Raw genomic sequence first — 26,528 nt, 5'->3', positions numbered from 1 at the left:
GGATATTTTCAAGTATATTTTCTTTAAATGATTTTTATTTCTATTTATATATGAGGTGGGACCCAAAAAAGGAATTTATTTATAAAAATTGTGTATTTATTCTTACATGTTTAAACTTCAGTCACCTTCAAGCACTCTCCATTTGATGCAATACACCTATCAAGATGATTTTTCCAATGATCAAAACATGCCTTTTAGTGCTTCTGCCCTTTTTTTGTTTCACCTCTTCCACATCAGCAAAACATTTATATTTGAGGACTTTCTTCATCTGGGGAAACAAAAGAAAAAGTGGCTCAGGGCGAGATCAAGGGAATAGGGAGGGTGGGGCATAGGGGTCATGCCATTTTTGGTCAAAAACTGCTGAACACTCAGCACCGTATGGGCAGATACACTTATAAATTGCCCAACATGAAATGGTCAAACACAATAAAAGTCTTAAAAAAATTCACTGAAGCTGAATGCAGCCTCTCCCAACTACGCTGGTTGTACACTGATACAGGTAGTTCCTAGAACACTCACCTAGAAGGGGAAGCCTGTATGACAAGGGGCCTGCCCTCTAGAAGATAATTCTGTTCTTTTTAAGGGATTCCTCTTGTACATATTATTTTTTACTTATTGACCTAGTGCTTATACTGTACATTTTAACTTGTTAAAATCTACTTCAGATTTACACAAAATTAAGTGAAATGAAATAAAGAAATTATACTACATATACCTCTATTCCATTCCATTCCATTGTTACTATATATATAAAACCAAACAATGTTTTGTTATAATTACATAATTTATATAATTTGTAATTTATATAATGTATGCCTTTTAAAGGAACAGGAAAAAGGTACATATATTTACATAGTTATATTAATCTTTCTATACTATTTCTGATTCTCATTTTTTTTTCTATGGATTTGAGCTACCACTGGGGACATTGCATTACTCCACTGCAAATTCGCTTCTATCTATCTTCTCTGTGCTGTTATTGTGAAATGTATTAATTTATACATGTTATAAATCCAATGATACCATATTATGCATATGTTTTATTCAATTGCTCTTAAATAAGTTTAGAGGTGGGAAGAGAATAAACAATTATACTCTCTCTTATTTTTACCTACATAACTACCTTTATTAGCACTCTTTCTTTTTTCATGTGGATTCAAGTTATTCTCTGGTGTGATTTGCTTTTGGCCTAAAAAACTCCTTTTAGAATTTCTTGTAAGTCAGGTCAACAAATGGCTTTTGTTTATTTGGAAATGTATTTTGACTTCATTTTTTCAAAGATTATTTTGCTAGATAAAAATTCTTGGTTGGCACTTTTTTCTTCTTTTTTTACTTTTACTGAGGTTTCCTTGTATGTGATAAGTCATTTTTCTCTTGTTTTTGTCAAAATTTTCTCTTGGCCTTTTCTTTTGACTGTCATGTGTCTAGGTATGTATCTCTGTGTTTCTCAGAATTGGAGTTACTAAGCTTATTAGATGTGTAAATTAATGCTTTTCATCAGGAATAGAAAAATATTCAGATACTATTTCTTTGAGTGTATTTTCTGCATCTTTCTCTTTCACATTTCATTCTGGTACTCCTGTTATATATAAATTAGTATGGCAAATGGCATTCCACATTTCTCGGGGGTGCCAGTCATTTTTTTCCCACTCTGTCTCTTTCTCACTCTCCCCTCTGATTACACAATCTCTATTGATCTCTCTTTAATTTCATAGATTCTTTTTTCTGCTAGCTCAAATCTCCTGCTGAGCCTCTTTAATCACTTTTCACTTATGTTATTATCCTTTTCAAGTTAGAATTCCCATGGGACTTATTATTTCTCTTATTGATTTTTTTTTTATGACACAGTCATCATGCCTTTCAAATAATTCTTTAGACGAGATCTCTTTAGTCATTGAACATATTTATAATGACTACTTTGAAATAATTTATGATAAATCGCTTTTCTGGGCACCTTTAAAAGCAGTTTCTATTTCCTGCCTTTTTTCTGTTTATGGGTCTGTTGTGGGCTGAATTGTTTCCCCCTTAAAATTTGTACATTAAAGATCTAACCCCTAGTACATCAGAATGTGACTGTATTTGGAGAAAGGGACCTTAAAGAGGTAATTGAGGTAAAATGAGGTCTTATGATTGGGCCCAAGTCCAATATGACTGGTGTTCTTATAAGCAGAGATTTGGATAAATACACACACACAGAGGAAAGACCTCTTGAAGACACGGGAGGGAGATGGCCACCTACTGGTTAAGGAGAGAGGCCTTGGAAGAAACTCAACTTTATGACACCTTGATCTTGGACTCCTAACCTCCAGAATTTTGAGAAAACAAATTGCTGTTATTTAAGTCACCCAGTCTGTGATACTTTGTTATGGCAGCCCTAGCAAACTAATTCAGGGTAACATTTTTCTTGGTTTGTAATTTTTTGGTAAAAGCTGGGCATTGTGAGTAATACATTGTACTACTGTGTATACTGACTGCCTTCTTGCCCCATTTTCGTTGTTTTCTTGGTCCATTTATTTATATATTTAATGACTTGAAATCTCTTTCTCCCAGCCCATATAGCTTCTTGTTTTATATTTTCGTCTGGTTATCTAGGGATTTTTCCTACAGCATAAGTCACTTATTGGTCAATAGCTGTGCTTACGTTCTGTCAACCAGGTATATTTGTACTCTTTACCATATGTCTGGCTTGCAGACTGTAATTAAAGTCTAAGTAGTTTATATGGTTGCTTCCACATATAATCAAGGACTGCTAGCTTGGATTTCTCCTCTCCTAGAACTTCTGAGAAGAAACAGTCTTAGGCATGCAAACAATCTTTCAGACTGTCAGGGACAGGTATGATTTTTGTTCTTAAGCCTGCTTTCCTTGGAATTGTCTCTGGGTCAAGGTAAGAGTTTGTTTAGAGAGTTTTTGGTGAGACCTCTGGTTCTAGGGAGGCTTCTGCCCTTTGCTGACTGATCTATGTGTGGTTTAAGGGATGTTTTCCAGTCTGCCCACATCCAGCTCTGATCGCTCCTGTATGAGTGCAGCCAAGTACCTGCAACCAGTCTCTCTGACCACCATGATCTCAGGAGAGCTCTTCTTGGCTACCTCTTTCCACTGTTTCTCTCTGTTAAATCTCTCATTGTTCTGCCAGTTTGTTGGTTCCTGCTTGTATTATGGAGCCGTGAGGGCCTTCTTAGTTGCTTTCTACCAAGATATGCATTGCTTTTGATAATGGCCTTAGGTTTGAAACTCTCCATGCTCTATTCCTAATAAAGTCAGCTCCTCAGGCAGAGCCATGGAGTTCATTATTCTGGACACCTACTTCTTCCCCTGGCAGAACCTCTGTACCGCCCTGCAAGAGCTGGGGCACAACACAGCAGCTCACTTTCCCCAGAGTGACACCTGCCTCACCAGCAGTTGGAGTGGCAGAGATGGCCCCCATCTCCTTGGCTTGCCTTTCCCTGTGTGGAACCATGGTCTTCCCTGTGAACTGGGGCTAGAGTGATCAGGGCACTGGTTATCACTTTGCTAAGCCTGAGTAGAGTTCCTACAAGTGGAACTCTAAGTGGCATAAAGGAGCCCTGGATCCCTTAGTCACACTTGCCTGGAATTGAACTTCTACAAAATGGGGCTGGAACAGATGAGGATGGTAGCAGCCTGTCCTTCCCAAGGTGAAACTGTGGCCCCAGGCTGGGAGCTGGGGGAAAGAGGGAGCCCAATTATTTTGGTTGTAACTGCTGAATTAGAGTACTCAGAACATGGGGTGGAAAATGGGGCCATAGTTCAAATATTACAGACTCTTGCCTTAAACAAGATTTTTCTCATTTTCTTGAATGAGCATTTCTCTATTTGCTCTATGTCTTTAAGATACTTTTCTTTAAATGGTTGTTTTAAAGATGATTGTCGTATCCAGTTAAGTGATTGCTTATTGCGAAGAGAATCTGCAGTAACCCTCACTCTTCTATTCTGGAAGTCATTGTTTCCTTTATTATAAATAACACACATATAATTAATGAATCCTTCTTTTGGATAACTTTTTTTTTTGATGACAAAGATGGTACCTTCTATTAGTTTCATACATGGTTTTATATTCCAATAACTATTTCAGTATTTTAAGTGATGGAGCTACCAATAAGTGTATTACAGGACATAGAAAAGTTCATACCTTCTCAAATTGGTTTATATTTAAATAGCATTTTATGTTTCACAATACCACTGAAATTATAAGAGTATTTTGTAACCAGTGGAAAGTGGCTAGAACGTGTTTATCAATAAGGACATATAATGAGGATAATTGTCTAAGGGCATACAAGCAATTGGTGGCAGAGTTAGACTAGAATCCAAGGCTTGACTTCCAAATCTCACTCTTTTCGTTAGAAGAAGTACTTTAAAAAAATGTGTTTATTGTATGTCTGGGTAAGTAGCTTACCTACCCACAAAGATTTGGATCATTATTAAACTGGGAATATTCTATTTTCATATTTTACTTCAATAACAATATGGTGAGACTTGTGCTTTTGATAAGATTTCCTATGAAATGAGAAATTATTTGGGTATATAAAGTTCTCACTGATGAAATTACTTGACATATGCACCTATTCTGTGTTTGATACAATGACTAAATTTTAAGTATCTCTTTGAGGTAAAAAAAAGCTATTGAAAATTTAAAAAAATCTTTTGACAGTAGAGGCAGCTGGCTGAATTAATAAAAGGGAATATACTGAATTATGGTTCATGTGAATTGAAGGATTCTCTTCAAAACAAGCACTATCCTGAAAATGAATATTTATCTTGACTGAAAACTAATGAACATTAATTATAATGCTATTTTTAAGAGACCTTTAAAAACCATTAGTTGTTTGAAAAACACCCATAAAATTAAGCCCCTTCAGAGTATGTTAGCAATTGTTAAAAAAAGCAGTGAGCTGCTACTAAATATATCAGAATTCCCAATTAAATTGTTACAGGTCATCAGATAGCATCACTGACTGGTGGAAAGGCTGAAGTTAAAGCTTTCATCGCAAAGGAAACAATCTAGACAATATAGGCTCTGTATGTAATCCGTGTCATGACAGAAAGCCAATATGAAAAGGAAAATTTCACATCACTCTCAACTTTTCATAGTCATTGTCCACAGCTTAATCTTGAAGTGAATCACTGAGAGATAACTGGTATTTATACAATCTGCAATGTCAGTTGAGCAATGATAGACAGGTAAGAATGAGATCTGTGCTCAAAGCAGCTAGGGAGATCTGAAGATTTCTACTGAAAAATGAGATCAAAAAATGGCAGAGTAATTGGCCACCATTTCCACAAGTTCCGTTTATTCCAAATTTAAAGTACTCAGTCATGCACACTAATCATTCATAATGCCTGCCTTCCTTTCCTACTTTCTTCCTCTCTGTCTCTCTCTTTTCCTCCTTCTCTTATCCTACTCCTCCCCCTTATTTTTCTTTTTTTAAATTAAGTCCTCTAATATGCATTGAATGCCTACAATAGACTGGCACTTTGATAGAAACTGGGGATACAGCAGAGAATAAGTTAAACATGCTCCCCATTCTTAATACTCACATTCTAATGGTGTTGGCTGGAGGAGGGACAAACAGACAGCTAATAAGCAAACAAACACAGCATGACTTCAGGTTTTTGTAATTGTTATGAAAAAAATAAACAGGCTGACATAATAGAATGTGTCTGTAGCTGGGGTGGGGTGCAATGGGGTGGAAACCAAGGCACTTTAGTTAGTGCCCTTGAGGACATAAATCTGAGACCTGAGGATGAGAAAGGATGGACTGCAAGAACATTTCAGAAACAGCAAGAGCAGAATCCCTGAAATGAACTAAAAAAAAAAAAAGATGGGTAGATTTTATTAAAATATACTCATAATTTGGGAGTGAAACAATGTTCTCGTAGGGACGTATCAAAAATGATAATCTTAAGTAATGCTTACCTAATATCCACAAATGATCCAAAGTGCCTAGTGGGCAGAGCAGTTAGAAATGTTGTTTCTACTCTTTAATTGTAAAGGAAGTAACTGGAGCCAGCACTGAACAGATTATGACTTATGAGTTCTGGGAATGACCATGGAACCTTGTCAGCCACGGCTCTGGGAATATGAAAAATGAAGGTCACCCTCCCCCTTTGTTGGTGCCTTAGTCTCAGCACAACTTCTTATAGAGATTTTGGACAAAATCCCAACTGAATGCTGTGTACAAGCCATCTGTCTGATGGGTTGATTTTTGTCTTCTAGATGAATATTATTAAAATGTAATATTATTGGGGAAAAATGTTTGAATACTATCTCTTAAAGTAGTTATATTTCTCATCAACTATCAATAGCTTAGGGTTTTGAATTTTAGTGTGGTTCAGGAAAATGAATATCTCTGGCATTCAGGGTCCCATATTTAGAAACAATCACAGAGCACGGCCTCTGGCTCACAAAGTCCAAAATGGCTTTTGACCCCAGACAGAGATTGGGTTTCAGTTGACACCGTCTGCTCACTTAGAAATAATGACCTTGAATTTTCAGATCTTCACCATAAAATATTTTGGTATCCTGTTAATCACTATTAAAGGTGATTCATTCAATACTTTTTTAAATTTTCCTTTCAAGGAGGAAGGTCTAGGCTGGGCATGTTCAGAGATCACAAGAATCATACTACCCTAACAGAGATTATTTTCCAGCCTGAGAAAGAGAAAGCATATGTCCCAGACATTTAGCCACTGTCAACTTCAGCAGAAATTTCATCAGATCTTTCTGGAGCCTATCCACCACTAGCCAGAGTTAATGGGCATAGCAAGGCACTTGGGAATCAGGACATAGGGCACCAAGCAAGCAATCATGCAGTCTAGTTCGGTGGCCAAATGTCATAGCTTAGGTATAGACAGTGGCCAGCAAAGGCTAGTGATAGTTGGATGAAGCTTGGAGGTCAATATATAGTATAAAGGCAAAAGGTCAGTTATTGTATATAGATCTAGGGCAAAAGAAGGCAAATCTTAAGACTCATTCATTCACTCAAGAAACATCTGAAAAGCACACACTTGTACCTGGCACCAGGAGACACAGGGCAGTGTATGTGTACGGAGAGGAGATGACAGATATATAAATAAATGCTTATAATATAAGTCAATGTATATGTTTGAAATATGCATAGGCCATCAAAAAAGCGCAGTTAAGAGAACATCTAGCCCAGCCTAGCAGTGGGAGTGTGAGGTGGAGGAGGAGGAGGCCAGAGAAGGCTTATTAATTGAACTGAATCATAACAGATGCAGAGCTGGCCAGACCAAAGAAAGAAGCATTCCAGTCATGAGTGACAACACAGTGGTCTCAAATTGTGTTGTAACAGATCACAGAGAACCAAACAATATTAGTGAAAGTCCCAGACTCTATATCTAGCTGTATATAATGGAGATTCAAGAGCCAGATCCATGTGGATCATAAATGTGTGGTTACCACCAGGAAAGCTAAGCTGTGAACTTAAAAACAAAATCAATATGTAGAGCATGACCTCTAAGTACAATGAAAAGTGAAGGACAATAAAACAACTAATTCAAGTTGACCAAATAGTGAAACTAAATACAGATTTATTTATTTCTTGGCCAGAGATTTACTGCTGTTTAAGAATTGGTCTGGGATCAAGCACCTGTCCCAAAGTGAGAGCATGGAGCTGGGTCACAGGTTGATGCTACAAACTCTACAGGGCCAGCACAACTGAAGCCACCAAACCAGGGAAACACAAACACCAAGAGACAAGGCAGCAGTAAAGAAGGAAATAAGGGCACCAGCCAGAGTTGGTGAGACTTGATGAGTGAGGCAGTTTTCTGACCTAGTTCAGACTTGCTCTTTAGTTTCCTGTGTGGCAGGAATCAATCCCAGCACAGCTGGGCTCAGGCTTCTAGACGGAAGCCTGCAATTAGAAGCACCTGGCCAAGTTAGCGAGCAGAGCAGGGACACAGCTGTAGCTTTTTCTAAGTGAATCCTCTCATGAGTGGGGGTGGGGAGTCATTAAAAAAATAAATGAAAGCTATTGCAAAGATGGATATGAAGCATCTCTCTACCATTATTAAACACTTTGTATCTGAGCTGACTTTGTAATACCTTTAAGTGCAGATATTACAATAGGAATTTCAGCTGCATACAAACTCATTTGCTCACAATTGCAAAGGGACAATTTCTATATTACATCTCTCTGTAAAATACAAAGCTCATAAAAGAGCCTGCCCAGAGTTAACCTGTTAAATTCTGTGCACAAATACATAGAGTACCTGCATAACACTTTCAAACATCTCTATACCTAATTTGTTTTGATTACGTAGTTGCTCAAATGTAATGTATGTGTGTTTATGTATATGTACTAAGTATTTATACATATATAAATATACGTATGTATAATGTAAATATATAGCACACTTGTATCTATATATTTTAGCCATGCATTTATATTCTAAAAAACAGGGATGGCTTTCTTCTAGAAAGATATTTTTAAGGACATAGAGTCTTCTTAAAACTGTAAGAGGGCTCCCCCCCTATACAAGTCTGTTGAGCAACATCACCGCCACAGCTCCATTACTGTAACGGTGGTTACATGTGGTGCCGAATGATTTTTTTTTTAATTTTTACATCATAACAACCCAGTATATAGATATTAAAGAAACTTTTCAAAGGTAACCTCTAAAAGGGATACAACCTTTACAGATAGCTGTCCCAGATTAATGAAAACTTTTCCCACTCATAATAAAAGGTGGCATAACAGTATGTTCAGAATTGCCTTCACTTGATTTTTCTTGATATTTACAGCAGTAGCCTTTTAGTACTACTTTAAATATAAACATTTGCATAATTATACTTTTGAATTCACAGTCATTTGACCCATAACACTATAATATCAGTTGAAATATCTAGGAACAATTACATTCTTTCAGAAGGAATGAAAAAGAAATCATGAGTTGAACACAGAAACAAAGTAGAAATTCTGATCACCAACATGGGCTGCCATATACCCATCTACATTCACTCTTCACAAAGTAGGATGAGGAACAATAGCTGAGAAAATAGGTTAGCTCCTAATAATATATTTCAAACGAATAAACACTTGTCTGAAAAGAAAAAAAAGATTGCATCTCTTCCTCCTGACCTTGTAGGGTATTGACATTCTTCTTGTAATCATTAGTCAAGGTTTACTGCAGAAATGGACGGGTAGAGAAGTGCAACAAGGAAAAGAGGGCAGAGGAAAAGTAAGTACAAGGAAGAGGTCAGATTCAGAGAAATGACAGTAAGAAAATATTTGTAAACATTTAGTTGACTCACCGATGAAACAAAAAATGTCAATTGATTTCAAGGAGCAAAATAGGTACTGCCACAATAGCATACTCACTAGCAATTGCCTCGATAATGGTTTTTTCAGAAAAAAAATGTATTATCTGAAATAATAATAGAGCACAATTGTGAGGATCACATATTTGCTATAACATAGAAAAACAGATATTAAAATCCTATTTTGTTACAAGTGAACTCATAGATACAAAGAACAGAAAGGTGGTTATCAGAGGGAATGGGGATAGGAGGCAAAAGTAGAGGGTAAAGAGGGTCAAAGTTACGGAGGGAAACTAGACTTTGACTGATGAATATACAATGCGATATACAATTGTACACTTGAAACTTATATAATGTTATTAATCAATGTCACTCCCAATAAAGTTAATTTAAAAATCTTATTTTATTGCTAATTTCTCTTCTAACATAGTAAGAAAATAAGACCTGAGAGATAGGAGATTTTAAAGATACCTATCTCAAGTATAGCAAAGCATCTAACATTACATATAAGTTTGCATAAATAATTTACTCGCTTTCAATTAACTGTATCATCTAATTACCAAGAACACAGCTAGAAACACATACAGAAAATTCATTTGACATGGCTTACGATGGTATAAAATATATTCATGTGTCAAAAGGAATAAATGAATAAAATAGTCCACAGCAAGACTGAATTTTAAAAGCATTTTGACTTTGAGTAAACCTTATTTTTAATGGAACTTTTCTTTCCTTTGTAAGTTATATAATAGTTTCCCCAAGAACACCACTAAGTTCTATGTTACTAGGGACAATTGTGTATCTCCTGTAACTGCAGATTTCACATGTGGAAATATGATACTAATACAATCTCCTTATGTTATTGAAATGAGTGGAGAACAAGGCCCCCAGTAAACAGAAAAGTCATGATGGACGGGAACAACATTGGCATGGAGAGGCATGAAAATGGAGCATGATAGCAAAAATCCAAGTTAATTCACAAAACCTCCAAGGTCAGGCACACTTGACCTTGGTGAAAAGGAGGGTGAAATAGAGGCCCAAAGTTGAGCAGAAGCAATGATTAGGCTAGAAATGAATGCAGGATCCCTTGATTTTCAGTATGACATTTGGACCACAGAGGTTATGGTACTCTGAAGACCCAAATGAATTGGTAAATGGTGGGAAAAACTGGAAATTAAGTCTTTTTACTTATAGTTTTTCCAAAATGCCTGCCAATTTTCCACCTAAATGTTGTTCTCAGTGTTCCAAAATAAATTAACAGTAAATTCATAACAATTAATGAGTGTATAGAATCAACAGAAGGTTTTTTTCCCTTGTAGGGGAGGGAGAGGAGAGCGGAATTGAGGTCTAAGGCCATCCGTTAGCACAATTGTGCTATCCAAACCTAATTAATAAATCACAATAGGAGGGCTACAGAAATGGGAGAGCTAAATGGCTAGTCACTGCATATAGTGCAATAAAGATGTCCTTCTGAAAAGTTCCACAGAAAGGAAAGCTAACCATGATATTTGGAGACGAAGAAAGGATGGGCCTTTAAAATTTCTGTATGTTTAAGAGGAATGCATGAAGACATATTGATTACAAAACTAAATTAAAGTATTATACAAAATATTTTATGGGTTGGATTAATATGCAGCTGACTGGCAGAAAAAGTAACAATGATAAATAACATCTCAGCATTCTGTATCTGTTTTGCTACAAAAATATTGTACTCGGCCATGTTGGTCAACCCATCTAATTTCCCTTGATTATGAAGAAGGGGACGGGAAATGGTACAACCCGAAATGAGAGTTATAAGGCACAGTAATCCGTCATCCTCACAGGCCAGTCTGTATTCTCGGAGACCCATGATGTCTACGATTATAAAGAATGTTGCACCTTACCTGAGACATCTGGCTTTTCAGGAGGTGAGGAAGAAAAAATAGGAAGTTTTTGGGCTGCTTTAAATTGCCTCCAACCACTCCACCCATCTGAACATTCTATTGGATGTTAACTTTGGCAATGCTTACTTAGGAGTGCAGGATTATGGGACTCAGTCTATGTAATTCCAGGAACAGGTGAGATTCCTTAGGCAAATAGCCTCTTCTTTCTAAAACAGCAATTTGAAGAAATGATATAAGAATCTACAGGAGGGAGGGCAAGATGGCGGCAGAGTGAATGGAAGGCACACTGACCTCCTCCCAGGACCAATGTGGAGTTACAACTAAATTGTAGAGAAATCACCTGGAACAAACAACTGAACAACAGCAAGAGAGAAGCCTTATAACTTTGGACAGACAGAGGAATCAGCTTTGGCACAACTTAACTGTTAAGGAGTGTGGTAGAGACCCAAGAAGACAGGCTGAGTGCACACGGGTGGCAGTGCCAGTGGGATATTTAAATGGCCAGTGGGATCCCCCTGAGAAGATCCTGAGGGCTTAAACCATAAGGGGGGATTTCCAGCATACAGCACCAGAGCCCAAAATGTACACAGATAACAGCCAGCTGTGAAAAGTGGCAGGGTTGCTTTCTGCCAGAGACAGGTGGCTGGAGATGCAAAGAGCTGTTTAAAGGGCTAATGCATAAATTTTTATTTGCAGCCACTTATCCTGGGCTCTGGAAAAGGGGAGCAGAGTGGCTAGAGATCCTGAGGAGAGACTGGAGACGGAGGCTTTGGGGAGAGAACAGAGAGAGTAGCTGGCGGGATCCTGGTGCTGACTCCTCCCCCATACAGCACCAGCCCTCTTGTTCAGGCAGACCCCTCCCCTGAATGACAGCACAGTGAGAGGACACAATAACCCTACCCCCAGGAGGGACTCTACCCCTCCCTGTGGTGCTTAAGCCTCACTGCTAAGTGCAGAATGGCTAGATTAACTGAAGGAGATAGATACAGACAGTAGATTCCGGGAAGTCTCGAACAGCCTGCCTAAGGTCAGACAGGGTCAACATCTGACATCATCAGAGGCAGATCCAGAAAGTAAAAACAGCGGTCTCCTACCATAGAAGTTCACACCACAAAGTCAGGAAATCAAGACAGATCGATTTAGGAAGCAGAAACAAAAAAAGAAGAGTCTTACAAATAATGGGAAGACAAAAGTACATCCTCAGTCGAAGAAAAAGGAGGAATCCCCAGAAAGTGAATTAAATAAAATAGAGGCAAGTAAACTATCAGATATTGAGTTCAAAACAATTGTTCTAAGGAAGCTCAATGAGATCAGTGAGCTCAGAGAGAATTACAAAAAACTACAGGAAAACTATGAGAAACTTACTGCAAACTATACCAGCATGAAAAAGGACATAGAAACTATCAATAAGAGGCAAGAAGAAATGAAGAATACAATTTTTGAATTGAAGAACGCAGTAGAGGGAATAAAAAACAGGCTAGATTAAGCTGAGGATCGAATCAGCGAGCTGGAGGACAAAGTAGAAAAAAGCTCCCAGAAAGAGCAAGAAAGTGAAAAAAGACTCAAAAAGAATGAAGAGGTGTTTAGGGAAATGCAGGACAACCTGAAATGTAATAATATCCATATAATAGGGATACTAGAAAGAGAAGAAGAGGAGCAAGGGTTAGAGAACTTGGTTCAAAAAGTAATGATGGAAAACCTCCCTCATTGGAGGAGAGAAAAAGTCACACAAATCCAGGAAGTTCAGAGGGTCCCATTCAAGAGGAACTCAGTGAGGTCCACTCCAAGATGCATCACCATTAAAAGGGCAAATATTAAAGACAAACAGAGAATCCTAAAGGCAGCAAGGGGGAAACAGGTAGTAACATACAAGGGAACCCTGATATGGCTAGCAGCTACTTCTCAACAGAAACACGACAAGCCAGAAGGGATGGCAAGAAATATTCCAGGTAATGAAAAACAAAGCCTGCAACCAAGACTGCTCTACCCAGCAAGGCTCTCAATTAAAATAGAAGGCAAAATAAGGAGTTTCCCAGACAAAGAAGGCTAAAAGAATAACCTCCACCAAACCAGCACTGCAAGATATGCTAAAGGGACTGCTTTAAGAAGGTGAAAAAAAAAAAAGAGTGGGAAAGAGAGGAACACAGGTACAAAGGGGAAAAATTAATAAGTACCTATCAATAATAACTTTAAATGTAAATGGATTAAATACTCCAAGCAAAAGACATAGGGTAGCTGAATGGATAAGAAAGCATGACTCGCACATATGCGGCCTGCAAGAGACCCACCTGAGAACAAAGGACCTACACAGACTGAAAGTAAAGGGATAGAAAAAATATTCTAAGCAAATGGACAGGAAAAAGAAAGCAGGGGTAGCAATACTTATATCAGACAAAATAGATTTCAAAACAAAGGCCATAAAAAGAGATCCAGAAGGACACTTCATAATACTCAAAGAATCCATCAAGAAGACATAAACATAGTCAACTTATATGCACCCAACATAGGAGCACCTAAATATATAAGGAGGAAGTAAAACTATCATTGTTTGCGGATGACATGATAGTGTACCTAGAAAACCCCATAGACTCCACCAAAAAAACTACTTGGCCTAATAAGTGAATTTAGAAAAACAGCAGGATACAAAATCAATATTCAGAAATCAAAGGCATTTTTGTACACCAACAATGAAATATCAGAATCAGAAATCAGGAAAAAAAAATCCCATTTGCTATAGCAACAAGAAAAATAAAGTACCTAGGAATAAACTTAACCAAGGAGGTTTAAAAAAAAGAATTTACAAAATAATTATTCAGATGTTTTAACCATCAGGTAAATAATTATTTACAACAATTACTAATCAACATAATTAGTACTGTCCTGCATTTATTACATAACCAAATAGGATAGTCATCATATCTTCTTGGAAAAGCTTAATTATACAATTCTTGACTACCTTTCTACCATGTCCAAACCTTCTTGAACTGTGATTTACACTATTAGAGTCCATTTGATTTCACTACAATAACATTAAATACCTTTTCTTCCTGTTGATCTTTCAGGCTATTCTTAAAGTTACATGTGATCTGGAAAAATTTGCTCAGGTATATAGACAAATAACTATTTCCTATTTCCTAAATTTTTGAATGAGTCAATTCCAGAGGCATTACTGATATAACTACACCCACATCACCTTGAATGAAGAAGGAAAGGGACATATGTATACAGAAAGTACATGGAATAATGATTATGCAATAATAAATGGCCCAGTAGTGAATGCATAAATGGTTTCAGCAGAATTAGGTAAAGATTCCCATGATATTTAAATATACATTAATATGTCTTGCCATTTCAACACAAATATAATATTTATTGAGCACCTATGATATTAGGTACTAGAAAAACAGTGAAGAAGACAAATTCAGTCTGTGACCTTGTGAATTTTATATTCCAGTGGAGAGGGCAGATACCACCCTTGCTCGCGCACGCGCGCGCGCACACACACTCATATCCCACAAATGTGGATGATAATTACACATTTTAATGAGTCAAAATGTCACATAAAAGTAGATGACATAGACATTAAAGGGTGGTCAGGGAAGGCTACTCTGATGACATTTTAGCAAAAACCTAAAGGAGGACATTGGAGGCATAAAAAAGACCAAAACGTACCCAGGGAAGTTGAGGAGCAAGATATTGGCTTTCTGCAAAAACTGTAACAAAAAGTGTCCACCTTTTTTCAGCGAAGGGATGGCCAGTGGGAGGGATCATGAGAAAGAATGTCAAGAGAACGGAGGCCACATGGAGAAAGATTTACTGAAAAGTTTCATTCAAGTTTTTATTTGCACCAAATTCTATTAAAAAATCACAGACACACATATATGTGCTCTTACTAAATAATGTCTTTAAATGATCACAAAAAAAGCATCATTTTGGGTTTTTTTCAGATATATACTATGAAACTACATCATTTGTATAGAGTGACTACAGACATTCAAACTTTACACAGAAAGAATCAAAGACTATTTTTGTGGCTAGTTTATCAGAATTGTGTGTGTGTGTGTGTGTGTGTGTGAGAGAGAGAGAGAGAGAGAGGAAGGAAACAATTACTTATTAACCATCATGAAAAAATGTTGAACCATATATAGGCTCTTCATATTTAAGTTCAGTTTACCATAACCATTTATTCCATATTATTATTAAAATGAGAAGTAATGAGATTTAAAAATAAAACATAAAGAGCTGCAATACTTTAGAGCAGAGGTTGTCAGCATTTTCTCAAAGGCCCAGATAGTAATAGTTTAGCCTTTGCGAGCCATACAGTTTCTGTCCCAACCACCCAGGCTTTGCCTTTCTGGTACAAGAGCAGCCAAGACAACGCACAGGAGAACAGGTAAGGCTCTGCCCTTGTAAACCTTGATATTAACAGGAGATGGGGTGGATGTTGCCAACGGGATGAAGTCTGCTTATACTTTCTTTAAAGGATTAGGAGACAATGCAAAATGATATCCAAAAGAACAGCTCCTAGTGTCAAGCAGATTCCTAAAATGTAGGCATGAGAAAAACCCAGAAAAGAATGACAAGAGACCCTGTTGGGTGGTATTGGCTAGATATTCTCATATATTACTAGCCATAGGCATGAAGTTATGTAATAGTGTAAAAAATTTCATTGACTCCGTGCAAAAGTTAGAGGAACATTTGTCAAAGTTCTTATTCTAAAAATGTTGTGTGAACACCTCTGGCAGTAAGTAGACAGTGGGCACAGATGATCCCAAAGTTCCCATCCAACTTTAAAATTTTATGATTCCAAAACTTAAATTATCATATGATTACTAATATCTGGCACAATTTCAAAAGCAGGAGAAATAGTGTTTTATGGCTTTTTTTTCCTGGCTTGACATTTTTTCAAATTCTACTATGCTAATTCCTGAAGCTTGGCAGCTTGAACAATAATTGACTATTTCCAAGACACTTTGAAATTGCTTTCTTTTAATTGAAGGTAAATTGGTACAGCATGTAACATTTGAAAACTAAAAATGGATGGTTTAAACAAATCATTTTTTTTCACTGAAATGAGTCAATCGCCACTAAGTAATGATTTTAGTTTTATGTATCAGCCCGTGAATACCCTTGACTAGAACTCATATAATTAGTCATTAAGTACCCATTCATTGTTCACCTTTAGAGCCTAAAATTATGACTGATCTATACTAGGGTATAAAAATACCAATTAATTGAGTGAATGAACACAGACTTTGAGCCATGGTGCGTGGGTTCAAATTCTATTTCTGCCACTTACTAGCTGTGTGACCTTGGGGAAATTATTTAAATTCTGTGCCTTCCTTGCTCACTGGTAAAGTAAGACTAAAAACAATACCTACTGCATTGGGTATTAAAGAATAAAATGATATATTACCTATAAAATGCATGCACAGAGCCTGTTACATAGTCAAGTTTCAATAAAAATTGATAATATTATTTCTACCTCTATTTGCATTCAACCAAGTACAACAATTATCACGTGTGTAAACATCTTGCAATCCTAAAGCAGAAATGAGCTTCCATAAGAGCCTGGTGCTATACTAATTTCTGGCAAAACATCACTCACTTCCCTGGCTGGGTAGCTCAGCTGCTTAGAGTGTCATCCTGATACACCAAGTTTGGTAATTTGATCTCCGGTCAGGGCATGTACTAGAAGCAACCAATGAATGCATAAATAAGTGGAACAAAAAATTGATGTTTCTCTCTCTTTCTCCTTCCCCTTCCACTCTCTCTCAAATGAAAAAAAAATTAAAGTATCTTGTATTCAACATAAAATGTAAAACTGTTACTTTTATTTGCTCTATGTATACACTTGGGAAGGTATATGAGGAATACAAAAGCATGAGAAAGATAATTCCTATCATCTAGGACTTTTAAATTTTTAAATAAAATAAATATATAAATAGATAAAGGTAATTAATGTACTTACTATACACTTATTGAGCATTTACTAGGTAGTAAGCATTGGTAACAAAGATGATTCAGATAATATCTAGAGAGGCAGGTCACATAGCTCTGAGTCCCTGCAACATTTTGTGAGACTCAAATGTGAATCACTATACAGTGTACAACAGACAGGTTCTCAACACCCTAAGGGCTTTGAGGAGAGACTATTAGTGTCTGGAGGAGGGACTCAATCCTCCTCCTCAAAGGTGACACTGGAGATTTGTGAGGCAGAGAAATTCAGTAAGACAATCTCTGTAGAGAAGACAGGACATGCTATCAGTAAGGGTTCATGGCAGGGGCCATAAAGGGAAAGGGGCACAGAGGGTACAGCATCTCCCCATTAGAGTCTAATCTCTCTAATCCATTCACCATCGTCACTTTTTCCCGATCTCCAGCTTAAAAATCTTAAATAAACTTTTGCCCATTGGGTGAAATCAATGGAATCTTTCCCAATTTCATCATAGTTTACCCAGCCCAATCTCTGGAGACCGGTCATCTTTGTCTCTTTAATACATGTACTGTGCAACAATAGTTCAGGGCTCAGGTTTTGGAGAAAGACTTTTTACTTAGTTGCTGTTACCTTGGGTAAGGTATTCATATGCTATAAAGACCAATTTTCTTATTTGCAATCTAGGAATAATAGCATCTACTCTTTAAAATTGGTTAAGGAATTTAATGAACTAGCACACTTAGCATAGTGCCTGGTAATATAAGGACTCAACAAAAACTAATTATTAAAAACATACTAGAAATGGTATTTTGGGGAGGTTAATCTAAGGATGGATTGCAAAATGGGATTCTGGAATGTGGTTAGCCTGTGGTACACACCCTGGGAAGGGTGCTACTGCAGCAGCCGAGTTGTGAGACAGTGAGGGTCTGAACTAGGGTGATGGTGGACCAAGAGAGGAAATCTGAAAGCAGCTGGGGGAAAACAACCAAGACCTGGAAAAGGGCTGGATAAATAGGAGAGTTGTGGGGGAAGAGCCAAAGATGACCTCAAGATTTTGACATTGAGATGATGGTGGTTCTATATTTCAAAAACATACATGCCAGATAGGTGAGATAGGACGACTGAATTTATAATTTCATAATTTATAATTATACGAACTTAAAATAAATGTCAGATTTAAAAGAAATCGCTAAATGTAGAATTAGGACATGACCATCTTAATTCAATTTGCTAGATTGAATCCTGGAACTTTCCTCTTAGTCTTCCTGACGGAAAGCATGCCTGGGCTCTTGGCCCTCTTCGCGACCTCTGGCCTGAAGGCAGGCTTCTCCGGCCCTCTAGTCCTCCCCCTACTCCCCTCAGGGTCAGCGACTGGCCTTGCTCAGCTTGCAGCACCCAGTTGAAGCAAGAATCTTACTAAGTCACTTTAGAGAGAGCCCCATACCTTCCATAACTGATCACTCTTGATATCTGATTAAATTCTTTATCTCCCACTTTCTGGTATCTGATCACCCTGATTGGTCTTCAGCAAGAATCCTGCTCAATCCCCCCTACTTTCGATGTTTCCATTTCTACCCACTGACCCACCCCCGCCCCCGCCCCGTCACCATGTTCCATGGCTATAAATCCTCACCTGTCCATGGTGTATTTGGATTGAACCCTGTTGTATAAATTAGTGTCCAACTCTGGTTTTCTTTGAACTTCCCAGCTAATTCCTTCTTCCTCTCCTGCCCCTTAAATGAGGGGTTTCCCTGGAATTCAACTCATAATTCTTATATGGTCTACCTGGGGTGGGAGGTTGGAGGGTCAGGGTCAACTTTAATGTTAAAACTGTTAAACTCAGGCCCCCAGCTTACCTGCCCAAGGCACCTTTTTCCATACTCTATGCACAATTTTCCATACCTAGAAATAAGTTTGAGCTAAACATAATGATAATGAAAATAGCAGGGAAGAAGCAGTCATTTAAAAGTCAAGGAAGAGATAAATTATTCAAGCTTTTAATACCAATTCATATGTCCTTTACCAGTTCCTTCTCTTAAATAAAAGTGGATAAAATGTGTGAAACCTTCCTGTGTCTCTCATAAAGTATTTTCTAATATGTAACATTTAGAGTTTTAGATCCCCAAAGGAGATTAAAATATATGCTCAATTAAGCCCCCCTATAACTTTCAGTTAGAAACATTTGAATTTCTTATTACTTAAGACTCAGGAAGTCTTTGATTAGGAAAGCTGCCTTACAGGAAACCATTTTTTCCCAGGGGATATAATTAAAGAGTGTGAGTCTGCTGAGAGCATGTGTGAGTGCCAAAGGCAAAACACACTATTTGTCAACATATGCATACAATATCTTCAGAGAGAAGAGAAAACATCTCAGCCTTTATACAGTAGAACTTCTGTTAATATATTTACGCTCAACACCAACATTACCAATTAATAACAAAATGCAAATAACAACAGCAACAACAACAAACAATAATGGCAACAATAAAAACCCTAAATGGGAACTGAATACTGTGGGCAGAAACCAAACACATTAGAAAACATTAGCAGAACATACGGTCTGACCTCAGTAGTCTTTTTAACGGTAATCATCCAACTAGGGCATTAAAATATTAGATGGGTAATATGGAACTTCATTCAACAAATTCATTCAAATTTAAGGTATGGTTTATGAGTTTAGTTTTGTATTATAAATAATGAGTTTAATGTGACTGTAAAACACCAGTGGATTTCCTCCTATTTAAAACATAGGCCCTAACATGACTAATAATTCAGTGCTTATTTATTAAAGGGAATTAATTTAGGTAATGTCAACTCAAACTGAGTCATTCTTGCATTGCTTTTGCTATTTAAACATTTAGAAATCATTTAAATCTACTTTTAATTTATGGGTTGAATTGCTTTCTTCTAAGTCTAGCTTCATAGGTCATGTAACACTCAGTTGGTTAATCTCAAAGTGGCAGCGTCCTATTGCTTCTTGGCTTTTTGGCTAAGATCAAGTGTAGTATCAAATTGGCAGCATCCTTGCATCAAAATATAACTTATTAAAGTAGATTTAATCCCTAGCTCTCTCCTCCGATATAAAAGTTTAAACTATCTTTTAAAGACCAACTCTTTATTTTCTTCCTGTAAGATAACTAATATCGACAGATAATGCCGTGGTCAAATGGCTCAAATGGCAGACTAAGTTTCTGTCCTGCTCTGCCTCATACTAGTTCTGTGTTCTATGGCAAGTTATTTAGCTTTTCCATACCTCAGATTCTTTATCCGTGAAATGGAGAGCACATTTCAGAATTGGTTTATGGCTTAGCACATAATTTTAAAATATTATACATGCACTTGAGTAAGGTTGAATGAAGAAGTCTATAGTTGACCATTGTAAATGAAGCCTGTCAGTGTGTTGTTCCTATCTTCTAGATAGTCAACAAATTTTCTTGTGAGCTTCCTCTGTGACTGAGAAAATATCTTGGAATCTGCTACAATGATAGATTTGATTATTTCTCCCTGTAGTTATATAATTTTCTCATAGTTTATAGCAAGGAGTAAATGAGGTAACTAAGGTGAAATGTTTGAAATGGTGAAGGGAGGCAGAATATGATACCCCAAAATATGCCAGTTTGTTTTAGGGATTATTTTGAGACAAAGCCACTTGATAAACAGCAGGTAAAGAAAAATATTAAATAAATTAATGTGCTTTCCTCCTGTTAGTCAATCTTATGTCAGTTTAATTCTCAGGCTCAGCCAAAGACCCTTAGAAGGTAAATATAAAAAAAAAAAAAAGCCTCCTCTACAATAGCATATACTTAAGTATTTAATACATGTTTGTTTTCATGCTTTTAACCATAAATAAATACCAACTACTAACAAAGTCCTCAAATATTTGAAGTACCAGAGAGATAGGCATTGTGCATCACTGCAATTATTTTTTCAAATGTGTACCTTATTTGATTTACAATTCCCAGATTACATTGAAATGGTAAAGAATTCTGGCATTAATGTTTGAAATGGTATCATCTTCCCTAAACTTAGCTTTTATATACAAATAAGATATTTTTAGTGAAAACTTCTAGTACATGATGAGAATACAGGAAGACCAAAATAAAAGCCAACATGCTTTCCCTCCTTTATAATTCCCCTCATGCTGCATCCTTTTACTACCTAGTAAATTGTCCTTGGGTATTCTTAGAGTGTAAACAAACACTCAAAAATGTGAGCTATAATAAACCCACTTACACGCTTTATAAAGAAACTATCACATAACAAAGAATATGTATGTTTCTTTTAGAAAATAATAGGTAATTTCATTAAAAATGACAATTGCAGTTAGAATTGGTCTATGTAGAAATACCAATTCTACTGTGAAGTATTTAGTTGTCTAAGGAAACAATTTCACTACGACCACTACCATGAACTATATGTGTGTGTCTCCTTAGGGACTGAAACAACCTCATCAGTATTTTATTTTGACAGTGATATGTCTCTGAGACATGAGAAATAAACACAACATTCCACAATTAGGTTTTAGTTATCTTACAGATGCCTGAAACAATCACACTACTCAAATAACACCAATAGTTCTTAGCTCCTAAATTGTTTCTGACATTAAAAAAAGTAAAATAACAGTTTGTTTTTTTACTTTCAATGTTGCTGATTATATTTTTCTTGTTTGTTTTGTTAAATAGGTTCTTGTTTGTTTTGTTAAAGAGCTTATAGCTCTTTCTCTTTTTCTTTCCTTCTTTCTCTTTCTTTCTTTTCTTTCTCCCTTCCTTCCTTCCCTTCCTCCCTTCCTTCCTTCTTTCTTTCTTTCCCTCCGTCCCTTCCTTCCTTCCTTCCTGCTGCATAGTATTCCATTGTACAAATGTACCATAGTTTTTTGATCCACTCATATATTGATGGGCATTTAGGTGGCTTCCAGCACTTGGCTATTGTAAATTGTGCTGCTACGAACATTGGGGTGCACAAGTTCTTTTGAATTGGTGTTTTGGGATTCTTAGGGTATAATCTCAGCAGTGGAGAGGGGGTAATGGGGAAAAGAAGGGGAAGGGTCAAATCAAGGGACATGAATAAAGGACCCATGGACAAAGCCAAAGTGGGGAAGGATTGAGGGTGGGAGGTGGGGGTGGGTGGGGAAGGGGAAAGTGGTGGCAGGAAAATGGAAACAAATGTATTTGAAAAATTTAAAAAAAGGTAAAAAAATAACCAAACAACTATGGTACATTTACACAATGGAATATTATGTAGCAGAAAGGAAGAAGGAACTCCTACCCTTTGTGACAGCATGGATTGAACTGGAGAACATTAAGCTATGTGAAATAGGCCAGGTGATGAATGAAAAATACCGTATGATTTCACCAATAAGTGGTACCTAATCAACAAAACAAGCAAGTGAGCAAAACAGAACCAGAAACATGGAAATAGAGAACAACCTGACAGTACCCAGGGTCAGGGGGAGAGATAATGGGGGAAAGAAGGGGAAGAGTCTTCAGGAATATGTATAAAGGACTCACAGACAAAGACAATGGGGTGTGGTAGAGGACTGAATGTGGGAGGTGGAGGTGGGTAGGATCAGGGAGAGTAATGGCAGGGGGGAAATGGGGACAACAGTAACTGAACAACGATTAAAATAACAGATAACGACCTAACAAATTAGAAACCCAGAGAAAAAAAGTATGAGTAAAATAGTAAGTTATATCTCAAAACACATTAACATGTAGAGGATTTATATTCCTGTTAGGTAGGCAGCTGTGGATTTCTGCTGAGAAATTACTGGGGTTAACCAATAACAAAGTAACAATTCAACCTGAAAAACACATAAAAGGAGCAGGGAAAATTAATTATTTGCATGAATCCTGTAGCAAATGAATCACCTATTGACCAAAATTTGATTTATTTTGCCTATGGGGATACAGCTGCATCAGGTTAATTGGCTCTAAATATAGGTCTTTGTAGGACAAGAAAGAAAGGAATATCTTTGGACTTATAAAATCATACATAAAGAGTGCATGAACGTTTATTCAGGCTAAAGCTTTTCTTAAACAATCTTTATTTTAATTTCTGCCCAAACTGTGTCTAGATAACAAGACAGAAGACAAAATACAATTTGCTATGTTTTGACACAGGAGGAGTCGCTCTTGAAAGAAGGGCCTTGTTTACTATGTGTAATCATTGGCAAAGAACAAAACCGAATAGCCTGTGTAAATGAAGAGGTATGATGAATTTTCCCATGAGTTTTGTAAATCTCACATGACCAAATGGGGGATACATTTTCTAAACTGTGTTCCTCTCTTAGGAGTCTAAAATAAAAAATTTCTCAGCCTTATAGTTTTATATTGGAGAAGAAGAATGTAATCTTTATTAACTTCTAAAACTATATTTTGGGTTCTGGTCAGCTTAGAGGCCTCTACAGGTTTTTACAGCTAAATATATCCAGCATATAAGCATGTAAGTGCTAGCTACTTTTCAGATTATCTCTGGTCTTTAAGGCAACATTGCAGGTAACATTAACACTGTCCCTGTTTTACAGTAGGCATGCTATAACAAGACATGAAAACTTTAATGTCTAACTGTTAACTTGTGAAATAATTTTTAAAAATAAATTTTCAAGATTCATATCATCCATTATATTATCTACACTAATACATAGATATAATAAGCTTTTTCAAGGGTGCATTTTGAAGTTGATATCACTACAGAACACATAACAGCAAAAATATGTGGGAACTTGGTTTAAAAACATACAGAACAAATTTCACACTGAGCTCTAAAAGTAGGCATTGAGCCCAATTTCTGGAATAAATCAAAGAGTAGGCAGAAAACAGACAGCAGGAACAGTTATTTTAGCAAGAAAAGTGGGATAAATTTACCAAGCCAATCACGGGATGATGTATGCAGATAAAAGATGCAGAGAGAAAATGTGCAACGTTGACATGTGAACACATTTGAATGCAGAAGAGCAAAAAACCAGAAGGCGCAATTGTCCTAAATGTGAACAAACATTCAAATTATGCTGCAGCTGCAAAATTTAAACTCAAGGAAGAGACATTTGCAAAGGAATGCATTAAATAGATGAGATTTTCTAGTTTCACATACCCAATGGCTCTTTTATAACGTAAAATTAACAATTTGTCTTGATATAAATGACATCTCCCTCCCCACTTCGTTGTACTCGATCAAATAACAGCAATTCCCTTGTGAAAGACTCTGCTTATTAAAGAACACAATACTATTGATAACCAGGCACTCAAGCTCTGAGTCAGAGTTATCCCACCTAATAAAACGTCATATATTGAGTGTGGTCTTATACAATAGTAGCATATGCCAAGCAGTTTCTGTGTAAGAAGTTTCTTGCTGAAATCAACCCTTGGTTGCTAAACCTGTGCATCTATCCTCCGGTCATTCCATCCTCCGTCTCTCCTTCCCTCCCTCCCCTATTCCAACCATCGAACACATTTTTATGAACCTAAAGTCTCTAATACAGCAGGGGATATAAAATGTATCAAAAAGCTTACTGTTGGCGATTTCGTGATGTTAAGATGGTATCTGATCAGAGGACTCAGACCATGACCTTAAACTAGTACACCTCTCACAATGGGGAAGTTGGCAAGCAAGCCCTTTGTATTGCTATCAGTGTTTGACTTAAAATGCAATGTAGACCTTGTATGGTCAGCCTGGGTCATTTGTTTTACTTAGTGGTTCTTAAAGTAACATCTCTGCATCAGCAGGAGAAGCATTACTCAGGAATTTGTGAGAAATGTAAACCCTTGAGCCTCATCCCAGGCTACCATAAATGTGAGAACCAAATTGCGTCAAAATCACTTGGAAGACAAATAACAGAACTTACATTACCAGAGAGTGGTCCAGAACATTGGTAAATGAAGTTAAGGAGTAAGAAATAAGTCTGAAAACTTAGAGTGGCAGGTTTTAAATGTCTGTTAAGAAGTTTGGATAATGATGAACTGGTAAATCAGAGAATATTTTGGGGGCAAAGAGCAGACATGATCAGAACTTTTATTTAGCAGGACTTTAGAGCAGAATGAGACCAGAGGTGATTACATTGTTCGGGTAAAAAGGTACAGTCACTTACTCTTTCTTTGATAATTCAGGAATTTGTTGTGACTCAGATTATCAGGGACTACTCACTCAGTTTGCATTAGGTGCTCAGGATGTGGTCTGTTCTAAGAGGTGCTCTCTACTGACAGCAATTCTCTTATCCCATAGTTTGATTCTGCCTTCTCTTTGATATTTTGCATGGCCATCTACTACTATTATATCTGGTTTCCCATTCCTGCCTCTTTCTTCTGCTCTTTTCCTTCCCCCCTCCACTTTCATTTCTTCCATGAAGAATTTGCATGGTAAATGCACATTCTTTCATTTTAAATATTTGTTATTTGTTTAATAGCTGCTCCTTACAGAGTTCACCAATTACATTCATCCTCTGAACAGATGGTTTTCTAGGTCACAACACAATGGAAGTCTTTACCTGACTTGACTTTAATCTTACGTCAATCCTTACGTCAAACAAACAAACAAACCAACAAAACTCTAATTCACTTTAATGTGTTAAATTCATTTTGCTGGCTGATAATCCATGCCACATTATGTTCTGATATGCAAATTCAAGTCATCCATTTCACACAAATAATAACACTGCTAACTTGGTCATTTCCAGATAGGGAAGATAATAATTATATGTTTGTGTATCCACAGACACCTTTTAGTAAACAAAACAATATACATTGAATAGTAAGTATATTCAAGATGTTATAACGTTATTTCTAGCTATTCCAACATTTCGGTCATATTTCAAATCTTATTTTATAATGTCTCAAATGTTCATGTGGACCAAGATGTATTCCTCAATCTGAAATGGAAAAATTTATTGATGTAGAAGTTAGTTTTGAAACAGAGTTCACTCTGGTTCTATGACATGTGGATATCACTCTTGAGTGACTCTGAAACACAAAATGTTTTCTTCTTAGAGATAGTTCATTTAGGAGGAAAATGTGATTTATTTTATGATTTAAAATAAAGTAGAAGGAACTATAACAGATGACTCTGGTCCCCTGCATCACATTGCCTTGGCCCATCTCTGATTTTAGCGACAGCTGCACAGACCATTCAGTGCCAATTCGGTTCTCCTGGCCATTGTGGTGTCTGCCCCCAGGGACAGCTGAGGGCCTTCCTGCTTTCTGCCTTATGTGGTGCCCGCACAGCCCAGAAGGTGGGGCTGTAATGCCCTGGCAGCAATCCACAGGGCATTACCAAGGGGCAAAAGCCAATGGGTAAAGTTCTTGCTGCACATCCTTCAGGCAGAAATTCTGGAAGGTAACAGTACCCTCTTGGGGGTCCCAGAAGAATCAAGTTCCCTTTGTCCACAGTAGTGGACTTGTCTATCTAAGCCTTTTTTTTTTT

At 37.0% G+C, this 26,528-nt stretch overlaps 1 protein-coding gene and 1 pseudogene across 4 annotated transcripts in view; one reads left to right on the top strand and one right to left on the bottom strand.

Moving 5' to 3' along the window:
* The window catches only part of DLGAP1 (DLG associated protein 1), an 870,852-nt gene that overhangs the window by 513,107 nt on the left and 331,217 nt on the right, over positions 1–26,528 (bottom strand). The gene's annotated exons all lie outside the window — the stretch shown is intronic.
* On the top strand, positions 20,087–20,234 carry LOC129078938 (uncharacterized; annotated as a pseudogene).

The sequence above is a fragment of the Pteronotus mesoamericanus genome, unplaced genomic scaffold (genome assembly GCF_021234165.1).
Source record: "Pteronotus mesoamericanus isolate MK-2021 breed Mesoamerican mustached bat unplaced genomic scaffold, CSHL_Meso_final contig_74, whole genome shotgun sequence".
NCBI lineage: Eukaryota > Metazoa > Chordata > Mammalia > Chiroptera > Mormoopidae > Pteronotus > Pteronotus mesoamericanus.
This window is presented reverse-complemented; position numbering and strand designations above follow the sequence as displayed.